The sequence below is a fragment of the Ischnura elegans genome, chromosome 9 (assembly GCF_921293095.1).
Source record: "Ischnura elegans chromosome 9, ioIscEleg1.1, whole genome shotgun sequence".
Lineage (NCBI taxonomy): Eukaryota > Metazoa > Arthropoda > Insecta > Odonata > Coenagrionidae > Ischnura > Ischnura elegans.
Genome location: NC_060254.1, coordinates 15,496,163 through 15,517,996, shown reverse-complemented (window position 1 = coordinate 15,517,996; position 21,834 = coordinate 15,496,163). Strand labels below are relative to the sequence as shown.

Genomic DNA, 21,834 nt, shown 5'->3' with positions numbered 1-21,834 from the left:
GAGAACTTTTGATAATTTATACGACTGTCGATAGAAATTACTGCCTTTGCGTTCGAAGGAAATTTCAGCTTTTCTCAGCTCATTCTTTTTTCACTGTCGAGTTGCGAATATTTCAAGTTGCTCAGAGCCAGAAGATGTTTGTTCTAAGGTTACAACTCTTTCTAGTTACATCAAGTAAAGTTGTAGTGGACAATGCCTGTGAACAAAAAAGTAAGATCTGATGCTTTCCCGGTGAATATATTCGAAAAAGGCTATTCGGGCTTCCAGCCGGGTGGTCTCCCTCCATTCTGCCGACGTTTCGGAACACAAGTCGGGTTCCATCCTCAGGGATAATGGTGAGTGGATGAAGTTTGCCAGCTTATATACTTTTCAATCGGTTGTAAGTTCTAGCGTGATTGGCCGGGAGGCAGCCAATCTTATTTTCCTAAGTGCGGGTTTCCATACATTACTTAGTGAATACCCTGTGTCACTGTTGAGGGTGTTTCTTGTCAGAATGGAGGGAGACCACCCGGCTGGAAGCCCGAATAGCCTTTTTCCAAAAAAATGAGATGTTACACGTGGTTTGATAATGGAAAGCTTCCTGAATAGATTTATGTCTTATGTCACCGGTGACATATAAGAAAATCAGAAGGAAAACCAGGAAGAAATTTAAGCAAAATCCCATCAAGAGAGTGGCGGAACTAACAACTGAAGGTTTTGGCAATGAATATAGAAGAGGGTGAGGGAAGCAATAAGAGAAAATAAGGGTAAGAATGAGAAGAATACGAGGTCTGGTAAGGAGGATGCACAGATGGGGGAGACAAAATAAGGGCAAAGAAAGGGGCGGTGATGCTCGCCAATATTGTCTCGCCAGACGGACGCCTCCGGAACCGCGCCCCCCCCCCCCTCCACACTCCAAGATCCATCCCCCCAAACACAAATCCACCACCCCATCCTACTCCACCCCAATTCCCACCTACCCTTACCCACCAAATTCTAGACGTAGGGAGTCTTTAACACTATTCGTCAAGCCTCCACCCACACTAGATCCTAGAGAATGGATCTCGCGAGTGTAAGAGATATAGAGAGAGGAAGGAGGACGAGGGGATGAGTAGGTGAAGTATGTAGGGATAGAGGGGGTTGGAAGGGAGTAGGGTAGGGGGTGTCGGAAGGAGAAATCTAGAGACGGGTGCATAATGCGGGAGAGTGAAGGGGGAAATGGGTGAGGAAGTAAGGAATCTTGCGCGTCGCTTCCTATTGTTAACGCCCTGCTTGGGTGAATGGGCTACGGCAGTTGGAGGATGAGTAAAATGGGGCATTTGAATGGGAGATATGAGAGTCCGTGGATAACAATGGAAGAGAAGGACAGGGAGGAGGGGGAGGGGAAGAGTTGTATAGAGAGAGGGACGAGACGAATATAGATGGCAGCACAGAGGAAGACGAGTGGAGGCGTTTCAAATTCGTACAATCCGAGCATTTCGGACGTAGTTTGGAGGAGTGCAGCTGGTTGCCGCCGACCGCCTGTGCTACATCTATGTGAAGACATGAATGTGTAAATTCGAAGAACTTCTACACCGTTTCACCAATCATGGAAGGAGAGAATTGATACCATTGTGCTCGTGAAGCTGTTCCATGTTTTTCTTTTAACCGGCGCTTTTACTCTAGATGAGAGGGCTGGACATTTTTTACGAGATGGTTGAATAAATGAAGTTTTAAAATTTTTCCTTTCATAACGATTAGCTATCTTATGGTTAGCAATTTTCAGATGATTAATTTTGCAACTTTCACAGTAATCAACTAAAGAGACTTTTATAGAAAACAAGCGGTATAAAAGTAAATATAAGCTATGACTATTCTAAAACATTTGGCAAATTTTAAGAGTGCTATCATTTCCTTTTCGACTTTTGTTGAGCGATAATTTTTTTCGGGGATTTTTTTCAGAATTGATCTTTCGATTAGAGTTGACAACTTAAGACGTAATAAAACGTCCATACGAACGTTAACTACGGCTTTGGGAAACATTTTGTTGCATCTCCCAGCGTTAAAATTATTTTTTTTCTGCCCAATTAAATCCGATAATTTTATGTTTAATCTTTCCTCTATTTCAAAAGAAATATTAATTAAAATTAACATTAAAAATTAATTCCGCGGATTGTGGCTGACAGATTTTTGGAAACGTAAAAAACTGGCCCACCAATTTTTTTTAACTTTGCATTTAGGTAATACACACAGCTAGGGAAAAATCTGCCAGATTGTCCAAGTAATATTGATATCTATTTCTCTGAAGATGGTGCCATCGTCACACGTTTAAGGAAGATGCTGTGCTTGAGGAAGAGATGTAACTGGGTGATGAGAATCATCAGAGGAGGAGGGTGAGTCTGGGAGAATTTTGGAGAAGATGTTTGCGCGAGTATCAGGACCACTCAGGGGAAGGAGTGGTACCATTCTTGCCTCGATTCAGGGCTCTCAACCGCGGGTGGTATTCCACGCTCATCTCGTGTCCTCATAACGAGGAACTCAAAGGCGCTCGTCGCAGCGGCGAGATGAAGCACTACCATTTAGTTATGAGGACGAAATTTCGGGGTCGTTACACTTTTTAGCGAGCGGTTACACGGAGAAAAGGAGGCGGGGTGTTTATTTTTCAGTACTTCCGGGAACATCTACGCCAGAAAGGATATAAGTCCACACTGCGAATAAAAAAGATACCGTGAAATAACGCTTCATTGTGACCTTGTTCGCCAGTTAGAGACATGTTATTATACATAATATGCTTTGTTTTTTTGCTTTTTCAGGTCAAACAGAGGCATATGGGACGCATTTACTTCTTGGATTTTTGTATTTGTCCCAAATTTTCTTATAAAATGAAAAGGTATTCTATTACTCAGCGCAATTCCGTGACTACACTCAGTGATTCAATCCGAAGGTAGGTTTGGATAATTGAGGAGTGGGCTCACCCAGAACTAAGTCTTAGGCATGTGAATAGCATTCAGGGTAGTAGGGCAATAAATGCTGACAAAAAACAATCAAACTTGACACGAATTCGCGACTTTTTTAAATTGTATAATTTTTATTTCACTTCCCATTCCAAGCGAAACTATTCCGTGCAAATTTATGAAAATACTAAATAATTTCTATAAAATAAATAATTTTTAAAAACATTTTTGTCTCCTCTCTGATTAAATCTTAATAATAGTCAGTTGAAAATGGACTGCTGTCCTCTACCACACCAGAATGGCCACTTTGGGTATTTTTAAGTGGCTGTAACTTTATGAAAAATTAAATATTCACAACTTTTAGGCTGTAATTTATTGAGCACTTTAATGTTAATTTTAATCTCCATTGAGTAAGATGAGATCCGTTTTTAAAGGCATGAATGGCAATTCTGTAGCAAGCTGGCAAGGATGGAGAGGAGGGCTCCAACCTCGGTGATGTCGGATCCTTTCCGTAAGTGACAATCTGACCGATACACGACCGTCTATCTCGCACGCATTCGAGCGACGACGGAATGATAAATCGAACCCTCAGTCAATCCCAATCGACCCAATCCTGTCGATATATTTCCAATAATATTGCGTGGGGTGAGAATTGAGGGAGGGAAAGGAAAACGTTTATTCTGGGGATTTTGTGCGAAGCCCCAATACCCTCTCTGTCTGCCACTTAGGAGAGTCGAATATTATGGATTGTCCCCCAGTCGGGACCCCTTATGGACGAAATATGTGCCGCATGGGGATGAGACTAAAGTGGGGGAGGATGCGAAATAATAAGGCCGGTTTCGTAGTTTACGCCTACATCGAAGTAGAAATAAGTACATATCCGCAGTTACAAATGACCGATATACCAAAAATTTCTATACAATCAAAGCACAATGTGCAGTGAACAAAATTGAGTGGAAGGTGTGCATTGCATATCACTCATTCAATATTTTGACTGATATTTTGATATATTTCAGGAGTCTCCGAGTCCGAACTTTTCAACTCAAGGGCCGCATTACCTATCAAAAAGTTGGTATTTAAGGCCGGACCACACACATAAAAAGAATCAAATAATGCATATATTTTTCAATCAATTATACATCCATTTTATGTACTTGGAGGAAGATCTTGGCAAGTGAACATAAACTTCCGCGTTTTTTGTAAATAATAGGGTCTCCACGGGTCCAATGAGAGAGCCTCCCGGGTCTCATCTATTCTAAATCGTTACATGCAGACCTCGCCTTAATATAAGCTACAAGAATGAAAATTTCAACTGTACGAAATAAGGAGGGCATGATCTTTTCTTTGACTGCCTTGTATGGTGAGGTCTTTAAGAATTTCTATTTTATCACTATTAAAATCCTGAACCCATTAAGCCAGCAGCCGGCAGCATTATTTTTGCTTATAGCTGGTTGGTGCTCGGTATCGAGAAAGTAATAAGTAAGTAGTATTTCGTTTCTGGAATGACAGGAGCAATCCAGCCTTTTTCCAGCAGTAAATATAAGCACATCATCCAGTATTTTTCCTTAAAAGTAATGCAAATAAGACAGGGAAAAAATCACCTCATCATTAGGTACAGTCATGTAAATTTCGCTCATTAAGAATAGAAGGTTCAGTTCCCTTTTCCTTAACATCAGCGTAGCGCACCCTCCAAAATAACTGGTGTTCAGTGATATTTATCAAACGAGATTGTAACAATTGGCGTGGCTATTTTTTCCTATGCTTTACCAAGGGAAAATATTTGATAGGATGTTCTCGATTAAAAAATACCCTAACTGCAGATGGTAGTTTAACCGGTGATACTAGGATGAAAGTAGGATACCTCGTATATTTCAATGGCTGATGATCAGCGTAGTTACTCCGAGCCAAGTTATTGCAAACGGGGTGATAGTGCATTTTGGCGGCTCATTTGCGTTTCAAGTGGGAGGTAAAGATAGGAGTAGGATAATATAGCACTTTGTTGGCGTCATGGGGTGATTGGGTCAGCGAGAGAGGAGATTGGACTATGAGCTTCACATAGCAGGGTGGGGTTTGGAATTCTAACCGGCGAAATGAGTCAACCGGATAACCCTAGGAGATATTGATGGGGTCGAGGGATCTAACTGAAGGGCATAAATCAAGTAACATCCGAAGAAAACATGTATGCACATATAAACGGCCATTACCCAGCAACAAATGCTAAGAGTTCACCATAGAGAAAAGGAAGAATTTATGAGAAACACAAAATTCATCAGCATAAGCATTTTACATTATAATATATTTTCGGGAATTTAAATCACTGTCAGTGGCATTACTTGATGGAATCATACTCTGATAAGGAATTGAAATCACTCTTCATCAATAAAATGGATGTTATCTATTTCAAAAATTTTGACAAGTAATTCTAAAACCACAGTTATACAGAAATTCTACGCCACGAGTGTAATTAAAATTTCAATTAATTTCTGCAAATAATGGCTGTATTTTTTCTACTTATCGCTCTTACTGTAAAATAAAAAAAAACTCTTACCATTAATAGCCAAATAAAATAGCATCGCTTACCCGAAATCGCCATTCATTGGAATAATTAGGGATGTTGAAGGGAAAGGTAAGTAACGAAGAAATGGATCTTTAACATTCAGCCATTCTATCACGTCTCTCGGCGTCATCAACTTTTCTGTGCAAGGGTCACATGAGACGAAAATTTGTAGCAAGTAGCTCAAGAATCAGGAGAGATATAAAAAAACGGAAAAATAAAGGTGTCTTTATTATTCAAACTCTAACTTAATGGTGAATTATATTAAATTACTTTATTAGTCTTTTATATCCCATGCTTATCACTCTTTTCTATAAAATATCTCCGAAAATTTGTATTTTAACTCTTTTTTTATAATAAGTTACATTAAAACAGGGATACAAATAATTATTATTTATTTCCACTAAATTTTCTAAACCTTAGCCTTGAAAGTTTTGATACGAAAACGCTTTCTCCATGGATCGTGCGCCTTGGGTATAAAACACCAGCAATGAGTGCTCAGCGGGAGCAGAATCGGGAAATAGATAAATCTTCGCCAAAATCTACCAACCTCCCGCTGCTACCCAATATAATACCCCACTCGGCCGCCGCACCCTGGGAGGTCGTCGACATCACCTCCAAACGACGTCAAGCCACTTTGAGGTAAGGATGGGACGTTTGGTACTGGAGTCGTTCGGCCACCGTACATTCAGTTGATAAGAAAATTCTTGAACTCATGTCACTCTTTGCGTGTTGTAGGAGGATTTTGGGTTCAAAATCTAAAAATGAGGCGTTTCTTTGAACTTTCAGACCACACTCAGTATACGCGCGAACGCATTGGAACTGCGGTGAAAGAATTAATCCACGAACTTCACGAAATACAAAAAAACAACTGCTATATTCTTCAAACACTGGGGCGAGCAAATAGAAATCGTCATACAACTTTAACGAGAATAACACCGGGATCCGCAAGATACCCACAGACAACTTGTTAGACTTAGATAGTTTGAGCTATGAAGTACATCCACATTTCAGTGCGCCTCGGAGATCATCTATTTGAGACCTTCTTTTGTCTCTACGCCTGATAGAAACGAGAAAATAGCAATGATATTTTTCCGAACGGATTTTTATAGAAATTAATTATTAAATAAAATTAATCGAGCAATGAAGGTCTTAAATTAATGCTGGGTGGAACTTAGTAGTTACAGGTATGAAACTCGTATCTATTTTTTTACGTTAACGGCTTGTGTGAAAACACTCCTGCTACATGTCTTTTGAGGGGGCTTGCGGAGTAGTCTGCAGGTGTGTATCTTCAGACCATTCCGAGGCAGAGATGACGTATGATAAAATGACACTATCAACAAGGAAAATAGTCGAATCGAGGTTGGTGGGTGTGATATCATACTGGAGGAAAGAAAAGGCATTTTTCCACCAGCAAAAACTTAATCCAACGCCTACGAGCTTTTCAAATTGCTTGAATTGAATTGGAGAGTATGATTGCTCCCATTGAATTTTTTTCTTTTATTTAATTAAGGGCGAACAAAAACGTAGGGGTACCCGACTTTTCTGATATCTATTTTTAAGGCAAATATTTTGCTCCTGAAGGTCACTGCAGGTCGGACATTTTTGTAATGTGTATAGCATATTGATGGATAAATAGCAGCGAAGGAGTCGGAAAGAGAATTACGTCCGTGAAGGAAACGTGCATGAATAGAAAAGAGATGATGTGAAGATCGCTACGCAAAATCAAAAGTAAGGAACTTCAAGATGATATCCTATTTTGCTGTGAGGAAACGTGGACCCTTAGGAAGGAATAACGAAATGAGTTCCCAGTTCTGTTTACGCAGAATAGCTTAGATGTTGAGATGAATGGAGATAAAATGGAATTAGAGAGTAGGTACCTGATATTTTCGGCGATTTAAGGAAACTTCTAGGTGACACACGGAGAATTCAGAGTGTGTAAATGATGCGAGTAGTACCAAGTGGGTATGGGAGACTGAAATAAGTAAGAGAGGGTAGAGTGCCAAGTATGAAGGGAAGAGGGAGGAATACTATTTTTAAATGGAATGAAATAGCACTTAGCCTTATAGCGGACTGAAGAAGGAAGCCAATGCTGGAAGAGAAGACAAGCTGGGTTAATACGCTGGGTCCTAGTAGTTACCTTTACTAGTGAGTACCTAAAGGATACCTAAGCATAATAGAGTAAAATATGTACAATATATATGTTTATCAGGAAAAGATATGGAAATGGTTTTGATAGTTTTCATTATGGGCAGAGAGGACATAGTTTTATTATTAATTATTTTATAGCAATTCATGATAATTGTTTTATAATAATTTCTGAAGGGATTTTTCGATCTCGCAGTTTTGATATAAGAGGCTTTAAAATTTAAGATGAAATATAGAGGAGGCAATAAGTTCGGATGAAGGGGATGATGTTCGTCGTATGGGACGGAAGAATATTAGGTAAGTGGGGAAGGAGAGAAGGAGCAGGATAGTAAAACTGAGATGGCCTTGTTGCGAATTGAAGAGAAGAAAGTTCAATTTGGGAAGATGGGCAGGCCGGGGCGATTCGAAAAGTGCTCCGTGTAAACATAACTAAACCGGAGGGTACCTTTAATCATTCCCTGAGCAAGCCACGTGTCACATCGCGGCCTTTCAACGCAGTCTTCCTGTGAGTGGGACGACGCCAAGGGTCGTGCCCACATGAATCTTTCAGCGTCATCACTTCCAAGGTGTACCTCCCCCGCCCTTATATTCTCACCCCCGCGTTCCTCGGTGATGCGGTCCACCCATTATGCGCCGGGAAGCTAAAGGCGGACGGGATGTCGAAATGTAAATGCATTGCCACGTGTACGGGTGGCCCTCAGAGTAACCTTCGATCATGTATATGCGTAAGCAGATGCTCCACCTTACTTCCTAGCCACACACTGGCATTTTGTAGCAACATCAACCCGAGCCATCCCAAGCACAAAATTTCTGCGTAACGTTCGCCATCTCAGACTCCGATAGCTTCGAAGCAAAATGAATGCTTGCTTAAAAGGTGTAATCTAGTATTTAAGCCTGAATTTTGTGTGTATACAATCAACAAAATGAGATAGAGTTTATTTACATTATTATTAAAGTATTCTATCGATTAAAGTAGGTTTCCATTAAGTCTGTATAGAGTATTCTAGCAGTATCCATTCCCTTCATGTACTTCCCTCTTTATTTCACAATATGGCCTACTTTCATTCATTTTATCTAAATATCCTTATACATCTCTTCCTTGTTTATCCTACATTCTTTCCTATAACGCTGTTTTCAACATCCCCTCCCCACCCAGTATTGGCTTCATCCCTTCCTTCTGTCTCCTTCCAATATCATGAAGAAGCCTTTTCTCGTCAACCGCCATATCCAACGCTTCATCGTTCCTCCTCCTCTCCGTCAACATCACCTTCCTCATATCCATATCTCTAACGCCTCCAGTCTGTATTTTCGCAACGTAAAGAGCTACCCTCCAGATAAAATCAAATATTTATTGAGCTTTCGATAAGTTACGTTGCATAAGAATGTTAGAGCCAAATTGATAGATCGTGTGAGAAATGGAAAAGTCGAAGGCATGGGAAGACGACTGGACAGTTTGATCGACAACATCACGAAACACGATAGTCTGATGAAGATTATCAGGAAATGTAGAATGGAATAACTTCTGAGAAAAGCATCGGATGGGATACATAGATTGAGGATGCATGGCAGACGATAAATGTTAGTCTTAAGAGATTATATGATAGAAGAAATAAATGGAGAGCTCCGTCAAACCATTCATGGGATTGCTCACTGGTGATGATAGTAATAATTGCTTAGTATTCACTCCATTACAAAATGACTTTGGAGAAATTTTATCAGTTACATTGTGAGGTATGAGGCAGTATTCACAGGAAAATATGCTATGAATAACGTAATATGCGAAATTTTGAAATACAATTTCTTATTTAATTGCTGTCCGGAATAAATATTTTGACAGATCCATAGATATGCTGTATATATGGTCATAATAGAAGACAGTTATTATAATCTAATACATTCAACTTATGAAGTGCCATGTATTTGAATATTTAGATTAATAAGTTTAAGCGAGGTACTACTTCGACTTTATCATATTAAGCATAGAATTCGGGAAAAGCTTATGAGATCCGAGGTGGAAATATTTAGCCTGTGAATTACATTCAATACAAAGATTGAATCGTGATTCGTTAAAATCTCAAAGAGCAAACAAAGAGCGCCATACATATTTTACACGGATTTAGTTTCGAGCCGATATAGAGCCGAAGGCTACGAGTGAGGTTTAGATTGTTTGAGGAATTAAAAGCCTTTCAGAGTGACAATCAGGACATCATCTCAGAAAAAATGCCGCTGAAATATTGGGTAATCGCTATGTTGTCAAATCAACTTACCAATGCACATCCATTTTTTTAGACTTATACTTTAAGGTTAACGGCTGGCGTCCTAATAACTCCAGCCACACGATTTCTGAGGCGGCTGCCAGATAGGTAGCATTAGAATATATTTTTGATTTACTTAGTACTCTTTCTTAGTGGGGAAAATGTTTTCCATAAATTGCGTTAATTTTCCAGATAAACGGGAAACAAATGTGAGCCGAGTGTTTGGCTAATTGTCAACCAGTCTGGGTTCAAATCCTGGGTAACGCTTTTGTACTTCCCAAAAACAAAAATTCTCGAAATATAGGGTGGCTAATGGAAATTATCTTCCCGAAATACCCCAACCAAACGTGCGAATACGAACGGAGTAGAGGGAAATACTTAAGAAAATTTAAGACCGATATTTATCCTTGTAAGTACTGCAAAATAATCAAGAGGCTTGAAGATTGTATCACCATTTCCTTATTATGAGTAGCTATCATTCTTTGTTGTTAAGTTATCCTTCCAACAATTAACTACGCACTGGTCTCAAGAAAATTATGACCTACTCAGTGATTAATGCGACCTCTTAATTTTTTCGACTTCCTTAAAATTGGGATATCTCCTGTTAAATGACTAAGCTTAGCACCTAAATTATGTTCTATGATAGCCATAATTATAATTGCGGCAGCGTTATCCTTCCTGCCCAATGGAGTTTTACCCCGACCCTCGAGGGTTTTAAGCAGGGGTTGAACACCCTATATGCATACGCGCACCCCTATCTGCACCCAAGCACAAATGGTTATCAAACATGACCCCTGACTGCCATACACCGTAAAAAGGGCAACCGGACAGATGGGAAGGGAGAGACTGGATGGCGTAAGCATGCAAGAGAATACGATGAGGAGCCTTTTTTAAAAGAAAAAATACAATAAAAGGCGAAACTGGGAAGCATATGAAATTCCCTCTCAGTCAGATGGAAGAGGGAGGTTGGGTTGGGGTGCTGTTGACCACCGCTGCTTTCCACCCCCCACCATCCCGTTCGCATCCCTTTAAAGGCATCCCAGAGCGTTCCACCCCCGAAGCAAACCCTTTCCTCTCTTCCCCCCACCCCCCCAAAACCCTATCTTACCCCTGTGTTGTGGTCGGCACCCTCTATCCAGGACCACTCAAGCACCCCATCTTCCCCCTCTCACACAAAACCCTGGCCACCCCTACATACGCCTCCTCCTCAGACACTTGCCTAATTAAATGCTCGGCGTTCCATACTCTGGTACCACTTCCACCCTTCATTTCTGGCCAGCCAGTCCCGCCCTGTAATTGCAAGCCCCCTTCCTCGCGCGTTCTGACGCTCCGGCAGGATGACCTCCCATGCGCCACCACCGGACATAAATTATCCAAATGCTCCCAAATGCAAGCCGCTCTCTCTCCGTCTCCACCTTGTCCTCCCTCGCCATCTTCTCCTCCCTCTTCTCGTTTCTCTCCATCCCCGCTCCCTCTGTCCGTGTCCAACCTCTATCTCGTCCTATCCAACCAACACACTGACCGCCAACCGGGACAATGGTCATCGTCTCGACGTCTTGTCACCGCAACCTATACTCATCTTTCCACCCCGATGTTTTGATTAAGGCAAGACAAAAGCACCACTTGGAACACGACAAGAAAAGATGGTTTTATAGTGTCTTCAGATTGATTAGTTTTCATTGAATCAACGTCGGGTAACCGAAAACTTTACTTATCCTATACCCAGCTCTTTTTGACTTTGGAAAATCGCACTCCCTGACACTCGTTGCACGGCAAGAAACGTAGTTTAATTGCTCCCGAAGATTAATTATTATTTCTCATAGCGCTGATGTTGGATAAGTACAATCTTTTGTAATCTTCAACTCAACTGTTTTGCCTACAGAAAAACAAAACCACTATTCGAGACATGACAGTGAATTATGGTTTTTCATCTCCTCAAGATTTATAATCATATTTTGTAGCCTTGTTTATTGCGGACTTAAATCTTTTCTCATCCTTGAGTCCACTTCAATGGCTCAGTACTAACAAAATAATGTCACCGCTGGACATGGAAATAAGATTATACAGCCACTGAAGATTGATTATTTTAACGTCAAAACAGGATGAAAAAAGAAATACTTGGAGATGAAATATGATTTTACTGCTGCCAAGAAGATTAATCACTTGTTTTTTAATAGTATTTATGCTTCATATGAACGACCATCTCATTAATTTCGAATGAAACTGTTCCACCCATCCATTATAAAATTAGAATTCTTGGGAGAAGAAGATGATTAAAAAACACGATTTCCTTATAATATCTAGATTTCACATTGTTTCCGTGTGTAGTAATGAAAAGAAATGGGTTAGAACCATGACAGATAGAAAAAGCCAGTGCGTAAACAAAATCAATATACATACCTTTAACCTCTATCTTCATAGCACCGGAACCAGTCGCCCATCCTGACTTTAAGAGCGAAAGATGAGAAAAAAGATTACTTTCAGGAAGAAGACCACATCAGGAAGCATTTCGTCCCTCGTAAACCATAACTAATTCATCTACTAATGATTTTTTTAAGGCTAATAGTGCTCCAAAATACAAAATATAGCAGAAGGAATCACGAAAAAGAGATATCAGAAATACGCTGCAGAAGAGAGAGATTGAAGATGCCACTTTTAACCCATGATAGATGGGATAACAATGGCTCTGCATTGGTTAAATTAATCGTAGCATTTGCTCTTACGGCGAATTGCATGTTTTCAATATTACTTTTGTAGCTTTTTGTTCCCCCATTTCCACCGAAATTTTGCAATTTTATCATTTTAGTAATCCCTTATCTTTATTTCTTCGCAGGAAACTCTTGGTCTAAAATTAAATTTGCATGGATGGACTTATTATCATCAAAAACCGTTAAGTATTTACAGCTTTCTCTTCCAGTGTATTTGTGTTAAATTGTCGAGTATTCTTTGGAGCAATCATGCTCGGTGGGATAAATTACCAGCTGAACTATTATATTTTATTTTTATAATTTTTAGTTCATGATTTTTATAACCACGTGGTATGTAGATGGGGTGCCAATTACATGCTACATTATGGGGATTAATCATTCCAAGCAAAAGGGCGGCTAGCAGGCTATTATGCAGATGTAAAACACACCCAATAACCGTTATTCTCAATCATAATATCAACTAAAATGATAGTTCAGGAGCTAAGGGCAATTTCATCTACCTTCAAGGGATATATCATGGCCCTTACTTGAATTGTGATTTCTTTGCCTGCAGTACGGTCGTATACAAGGGAAAGGGGTGAGGGGGGCCAGGCACCCCGAAAATGTGGAAAGTTAGCATTTAAGCCATCTACCACCCGCTGCTTGAAGTTATCGTAATAATAGTATTGTAATACGTACCCATATGTTCATAGTTACGTACTTTCTTATACTTTATTAATATAGCATTTATTGTGAAGATAAAATACCATGGGTTGTCTTATTTGAAATTACCTAGTCTACCCTTAGAGACTGGGGGAAATCAAAATGTATGAGTAGAGATGGAATTGGGAAAGTGGACGGGGACGAGGAGGAACGACGAAGTATCGGACAGGATGAGTGAAGAGAGGAAGCCTCGAGACGATGTATGGAGGAAAGAGGTTTAGACGGTGCTAACGCTACCTTACCTGGGGATATGAAAAACTGTGTAAAGAGATGAATTTTAGGTAAGCGGTGAAGGGGGAGGAAGAGAAAATGATTTATGGATAGAACGATAGGGAGTAGGCATTATAGTGAATTGAAAAGGTAGTTCCAAGTTTGAAGGTGACACATACCAGCGTAATCATAAAATTCTACACGTGAACCTACGAAAACTAATTTATTTATATACCTTATTCGGCGAAATATACAGTAATATATAAATAAGAATGATAACCAACCTTACACTCATCTTGGTATCCCAGCATATTAAGTTACATATATGCCTTCATATATAATTAAATATGACCGTCAATACATATACCTTAAGGCTTCAGTATTATATGTGATGCACAACTGGCTTAACTTATATATCTTAAAAGTAACTGAAATATACGCGATTTTGGTAACAAAAAATTACTAATAAATGTCATTATGAAAAGTCCAAAGAAATGTGTACTTTTTGAGGAAAACACACCATAGTAAAGTATATTCATGGGACAACGGTTTCACTTTCAAGCACCCCCGCCATGGGATTAACAAAAAAAGCATACCTCAGCCCAATCCCATTTCGTACAAACGTTTCCGCTGCATTTTTCTTCCGATTCGTTGCAAAGCCACTGCGAGCGCGAGGATTCTGCGGGACATTAAAGAAGCGGGCTTTCCCTGCAATCATTTCCGCCGGAATTAACCCTCAACACCGCCCCTGCGCGGGCATAATAAAAATTAATTATATTGCGGCAGCGGCGGCGGTGCAAAAGGATTTTATGTGCCGTAAAATACTTAATTTGGCGAACTCACACACACGCAGGCATTCGCAGATATTCGCCAGGGGAGGCAAAGCGCTTCGCAACCCTCACTCCACCCCATTGTTCCTTAGAGACCAGTTCTACCCCCACCCATTCAACATACTCGGCCCCTCTATTCTTCCGCGCCCCCTAGTGGGTCGTACCAGTCTCCCCTGAAGCTTTCTCTCGCTCGCGAAATGAAGACCAGCTCTCCAGAATGCAATTCCTATTTCGCTCGTGGGTGAGCAGCCATAGTTGTGTGGAATCCCGAGCATTGCGAAGTAATAGCACAGAAAACAATGCTCCGTGCGCACGAAAGAAACAACATGGCGAGCTGCACTCAAAAGACAACAAAATAAGGACGAAATCCAATAGTAATAAGAGGGAGCCGCAGGAATGGTATTGTGTTCACAGCGGTCACTCAAAAATTGAGAGAAAATTTCATGCACGGACTGCGAAATCAGCACAATTATTCCTCGGGGCATTTTCGGCGTCTATTCCTTTCTAAAATTATTCCGGCATTGTAAGGGTTAGTTACCGCGTAAAATTGAACGAACTACTGAAATAAAACAGTATGCTCTCAGACATGCCAAGAAAACGAAGCGTATTACTATTTTCATCACTTTTGTCACTAGCAAAGTTAACTACGGAATAGAGTTTTAACCTATGTTAGTATGTGCGGAAAATATCAGCAGAGGGTAAATTTAACTTCCAATTTTCCTTACAGAAACTACAAAAATAACATTTAAATGTAGAATCTAGCCTCCAGCCAATCATTGCTATTGTAACCGGCGCCATATGACTTTTATTTATAATTGCATCATAACTTTTTCACAACAACTGTTCCACAATAGTTTTAGTCAGGATTTAAGCTTGTGAATTTGTATTTGATAGAACAAAGTTTCTTCTCTAATTATGAATATTTTGTGAACAACGTTGAGCACGTTTCAACAGGCAACCTCTTCGGCAAAAAATTCAAGTAAAAACACTGTTATTTTGAAACGATTGCGATGCGACCAAAAGCGATGATAAATAATTATGACTTGGAAATCGTTCCCCCTTATCGACAAGAGGAGAAATAAATAATTTCTCACCATCAAGGAGAATGCCGCATGCCCAAAACTTGAAGCCAGTGACAAAGCGAATTCTTGCATTTTCTTGGGTTTCAAAATTAAATACTAATTACTTCAGTTAAGTGAGTACCTGATTCCATGCTCACTACTTCTATTCAACGTCATAACATTAGACAAAAGTGTTCTTAGGTAAAGGATCGTAGATAGCGATAAATAATCTCCTTGACTTGTTTCTCCTTATTGACTTTCAGTGAAATAATTAATGGATGTTTCGATCGAGGGGCCCAGGAGCAGCTGCAATGAGTCCCGGGTTAGGAAGTAAAAAGTGTGAATTAATTTAAACAGGTGGCCACAATATGAATTCAAAAAGTAGTAAGAGGAGTAGTTATTGTAATAGCAGCATGAAATTATTACAAGGAATATAAAATCGCTGCTTTCAACGCCTAAAGCTTAAATTGTAGTAAGAATTTACTGCGTTGCACGGTCTTATTACATATAGTTTCGTCGTATCATTATATACGTCGTATAATTCTTAATAATAATGAATAATATTTATACACGGTCGTATAATTATATAGTTTCACCAATTGCCAGGGTAAAACTAGCGTGCAATGACATGAATAAGGGTATAACATATCGATTAATCGATCAGCACGATAGTATTTATTACATGAAATCAAATCCCACCGGAATTTTGTTTTTACCCTGAGAGCCGCGAGAAAAACGGAATCAAAAATTAATTTAATCTCATTAGGCCTCTTATTTTCAGAATCAAAGCGAGAAATAAGGATATGCAGGGAGTGATTATAAAAAAAATTGGTTGGATTTAAATAAAAAACGAAATTATAAACCGATACAAAAACAAAACGAGTTCAAGCAGAATTATGCCTCGCCTTTCCAGAGATTATAAAATCCAATTTAATATCACAGGCTCAGCATTTTTCTCAAAACACTCATTATCCCCTGTTTGACCACGATGTTTTTAAATTAAAACCAAAATATAATGCATCGTACTTCGAATGCATTGTCAACTCTCGAATATGAAAATGTGATAAAAACGCGGTGACAGTCCAAAAATTCAAAATTAATTCAATATTTAATTTTTTTAAGTTTTACGAATAAATAATACTACGTCGCAGTTTATTTTTGGCTTAGGGTTGATGATAAAAATCTTACTCACTTATCTTACGACTTCGATAATTCCACAACCAGTATCTGAGTTGTTATTGTGCCTTTATAACCGTACACGTAACAAGAAAAGAAAATGTTCACGCAATGCGTGATAGAAGTAAGCAGCTTACACTATGGCCATAAATACCGCCGATTATTATGCATCCATCGGTATTGAGCATTAACATCAATTTTTCGAAAACTTCACTGCTGTAAATTTGGTGAGAAAAAATTTTCCGAACAGATTTTCACTAACAGCACTGTTATAATTCCTATTGTCAACTCTCCACACTTATTGTTCCCTTAATTTTTTAAACCTTAATTTAATTATTACGGGACTAACCACTGTGAACACTTCACGGACTCACCCGCAATGCACAAATTGTGAGAATATTCCACAGAGAAAAAATTATTCGCCTTGACCAGGATCCTTCGATCACTATATTGAATAGAATTCTAGATTCCAGAGAATTCCAGATTTAAACTAAATCTTAGCACATTAATAAAGCTGGTTATTTATATTAAGTATATAACTTCTAGCTAGGATCCTGGTCAAGGCGAACAGTTTTTTTCTCTGTGGAATTTTCGCACAACTTCTCACAATAGATTTAAAATAAAATTGGTAAACAAGCCCTTTCGTAGCTTTCGCTGTCTTTCCTTTTGCAATGTCCATTTTGCACGGTCCTATCACATAACGCCTAGATAACAAATTTGACTGAACTAAATGCATAAATAAGCAAGCATTTACAATGAAAGTGTCACTTCTTTATCTGTACCTTGAGCAGAGTGGGTTGCTGTTGGGCAGTTTGAAAGGTGAAAGGGAATGGGGAAGGAAGGGGTGGGGGGGCGGGCAGGAAGTTGAGCACGTGATCGCTGGCATTGAGCACGCGAGTGTACCCTTTTTGAGTGACAGGTCGCGGTTGGGTTGCTCCGCGCTGTGGGCGTTGAAGCTTCCAACCCACCGGATTGAAGGGAGGGAGGTGCCGCAAGGGTACCTACTCGGACTCGCGTATTTTTTTCCAAGCCAGGACACTGCCGGACGTGGGTGGGAATGAAGGCCGTGGTAAAAATGAAACAGGGGGGGGGGGGGAAGTGGGCAGATAAGTGAATGCGTTTGGTAGCTTTGACGCGTCGAAAGTCACTTTATACCCGATAGGACGCGCGGATAAAAGAGCTGACACGTTCCCTGCAATGCGCCCGCGAGAGAATATTTGATAAAAGGAAATTGTTCCCACGTGGCGGAAGAGAAACGTGGCTAATTGATGCGTGACAAAATTTAAAGCGTCCATCTCGTATTCATTGGTTTACGCTCGCGTTTTTTCCAGGCGTGAGATTTCGATTAAGGGGCATTTATTGCGTACCGCACGGGTAAACGTCAGTTGAAGAGATTTCTTCCAAAACTTCCAATCCTTATATTATTAACCCGATTTCACTTAAAATATACTGTCATTGATAATAACATACAGCTAGAGCTAGTCTAGTCTTCTAGGAAACAATCCCAAGAGGACAAATATAATAAGTAGAATAATTTTTACCAGCTTTATCTGTAATTGGTTTATGCTTGAAGCATTTGACGTATAAAAATAATTTCATCCAAAAACTAGTTTGGGGGCCTATGTTCGTCTTAGGTTATTTTTATCGACCAGCAATCTACAAAGAAATACCTTCTTAGGTGTCCAAATATACCATCTTATATACCTTTTTGAGCTTCAAATAAGATAAATAACGCTATTTCTCGTTGCGCATTTGCGTATTGCGTTATTTCTCTCACCCAAGAGAATGGCACGGCAAACTGTAATTAGAATTAAGTGAGATGGTATATTTTATTGATAAAAGTGCGAAAGCTGAGTAATATAGGTTGCCTTAACGTGGGAATAGGTGTAAGTGGCTGGCCTCTCCAGCCTGAGTGAGTGAGACTCACAGATAGCATGTGATTTATTCTGAATTCTCTATCCTCGCCAATTCTAACAATTCCTCGGGATAACGCATTTAGTGAGTCACCGAATATGTTTCAAAGGTGAAGAAAGAGAGGTTGATTCTCAATGCAAAAACAAACGAGGGAGGCCAAGGTGGTAATAAAGTCGTTAACATCTAATGATACCTCCAAAACCTCAGGTAAATGCCGGATCATAATAAAAATTAAAATCAGGAAAAAATAAAATGCTGTAGCATTTTTTTTCAAATACAGTTTTCTTTCCAATTTTATAAGTATTAAACTTTATGAATATAATATTCTCAATGGAAATAAAATTAAAACAAACGCCTCGAATTACAACAATGGCATCGACAGAATCAGCCAATTAGCGATCTTCCCAAACACGGAAAGATAAGAAGGAAATGGTGATGTTGGCGGGAAATCAAGGCACCTTGAGCCCTCCGAGAATAGGGAATGCATAGAAGAGACCCAAATTGATTCCGTAAAAGTTTGATTTACGCTTCCACCTGAGGTGCATTTCGGTTCTCAAAATATTCGCAATGTGGAGATAAGCCCAAGGCTTTCAATATTATCAAAGGAGAATTTTTGTACGCAAGAAATTGAATTGATTTTTTTAATTCAATAGATTTTTTCACTGAGAAGATACATATCGGTCATAATATTCGATTAGCTTATTGTTATATTGTATCTTGTGAATTTCGGATCACTCTTCCACTAGCGGCGCGAGTGGCGATTTATTTACACTCATTTAAATACGCGCTTGGTATGTGTACATCTGGAGGCAGACTGTGTAAAACCTCAGTTGGGTAGTTTCCTTCATCAAAGAAAACGAAAGGCATTGATTGTGATTCATTACCTACCATTAGTGTATTCATATTATACAAATTATTTGGTTTTAGAAATACCAGTTTAGACGAATGGCAATGGTCAATTTTATCCTCATTTGAAAAAGGCCATACTGGCACCCATGCGATGCCACTATACGTTACGTTACAGGGACCTAGATGCTATACGAGTAGTCAGGAGTTTTACATCGTCTGGGATTACCAATGCATGCGTTAGGCACAGAGCTCAGGGAAACATCTCTTAATAATCACCTATTAAAATTGCCCAAGGACGGAAAGTTTCCTTCGTTTGATAGGGTATTAATAATCCTTATTTAAGCCAAGAGCTACCTGCTAGCTTGGTACTCAACTTCCTGCTAGGAGCCTGCTTCGTGGCGGCGCTCATTGCCTCGGACCAACGGGGCCTCACTCGGCGGCAGCCGGAACCAGAATGACGTCACACGGGCTTTTTCCAGCATTCATACATAGCCGCCGCGTTTTCACGCGCTTGAAAATTTTCACTTTTCATTTAATCGTGCAAAATAGATATCGTCATTTAAAAATCTAAAAGCGCGTGACGTAATCTAAAAATACGTACTTCAGGAGTAATAACCTTCCGATTTAGGCAATAAAAACATTTTTGGAAACCACCCGAACGTTTTTTCGCATTCCAATCTTGGCAAAATGCGCAGAAGCCTAAAATTACTCCAATTATTATAGAGGGTTGATTGACGCCAGTACAGCTTAGTGGAGGAGTAAAACTACTAGTACTTGATAGTACTAGAGTGTTCTGAGGAAGGAAGGGGATATAGGCGATGCGTAGAGAGAGTGACAATGGGCTCTGGGGGCCATGGGAACACAGAGAGAGAGAGAGATGGAATACGAGAGTGATGTGCGGGGGGGGGGGGGGGTGGATGAGCACTTTAAAGAAAACCCCCATTCTAATGACACGAGTCATAAACAACACATTCCTCCCCGACACCTTAAAAATTCCACTTCTCTCACTGACCCGAATTTTTTTCTCCCATAACAATGAAAAAGGATTCCTTTCCTCGCAACCAAAAAATCATTTCTCATTACGGCATTTAATTCTGCAATCCACTCCTTGAAGACTTACAACAGGTCTCCACTCACGCATTAAAAAAAGAATTGTACATAGCTCTACTCAATGCAGAGCAAAATTAAACTAACTGTGCTAAATAAATCGCTGCACACATATTACGAATGCCGTAATACATGAGTCTTTGTTTATTGGTATCCTGTCATTATTTATGCATAATACGGCTAAATCTTTTCGTTATTGCTTGACCTATTTTTACTCAACAGCCATTTCTTTGTTTCCTTGTTCATGTACCTAATGAGCTTTTGGATGACGGAAATTCCTCTTAATTGTAAATTGTGCTTTGCTCCAAAGGTTATACCATAGGTATAATAAATGTACATTTTCTATCTCATTCTATTCCTCCTCACTGTACCCCATTCTTCTCCCTCTCTTGTAGGTTCGAAATTCAAATCTTCCGATTCCATTGCGGAGGGGCCATTTTCCACTCTGCATTCAGCGCTTGCAATTTTATTCCCTTTCCTCTACGCGAGGAATTTTTCTCACCGCACGGTTCGCCATTCACCAAACTCCTAAAAATGCTCTGAACGAGTAATGGAGATGTCCCTCCAGCGAGACAATTGTTTTTCCTTTCTCATTTTATGTCTCATTTTCCTCAATGAAATCATCTCGATGATTACACATCACGGGATGTTTTCTGCATCTTCATCAACGCTGAAGGCCAACGTTAATTAGTTTGTCGCGAATTGAAAATGCCACTAGAAAATATTTTACCCTGAAGTGAACACGCTTGTGTCCCTTTATTATTTACGTGCAGCACTTCCTGATTTACCCAAAAATTTTGTTGATAAGATAGAATCTTTTTTTTCAATCTCTTCAGGGTGTTTTCTTTCTAGTTATATCGCATGCGCAGGGTATTTACTTTCAATCTTCGTAATGGGCCGCAATCTTTTTAAAAATAGGCTCGGATGTAATGGCAATTTAAAACCATACCTTGTTTCGCCGGATAAAGTAATAATTACCTGGCACACGATGCTATTTGTCTGATTTCACAAATTCATGAGGAAAAAAATATTTTGGTTAGAATAAAAATATAAAAATTAAATAAAATGAAAATTAAAATTAAAAATAATATATGAAAATAATATTTGGATTTTTATTCTGAATTTAGGGCTACGCTACATTAATTAATATTTAGTATATGACTGGATTCACATGAAAGTACCATGTACTCCAATTCATCGAAAGCCAAGATTTACTAAGACTGCTACGAGTATTTCCTGCATCATTTAAACAAATATTAAATCACAGGTATCCAATTATAAGTAACATGGATTCAATCAATTTTAGCAGTTAATTGTACTAATTTTTCATAAAAATAAAATTAATATTTCTCTTTCTCTCCTTCTCTTGTAAGAGATGTTTGACTATTAAATCTCTCCCTTCCACCAG

At 39.3% G+C, this 21,834-nt stretch overlaps 1 protein-coding gene across 1 annotated transcript in view; it reads right to left on the bottom strand.

Annotated features, from left to right (window-relative positions):
- Positions 1-21,834, bottom strand: part of LOC124165893 — an 89,650-nt gene that overhangs the window by 28,658 nt on the left and 39,158 nt on the right. The gene's annotated exons all lie outside the window — the stretch shown is intronic.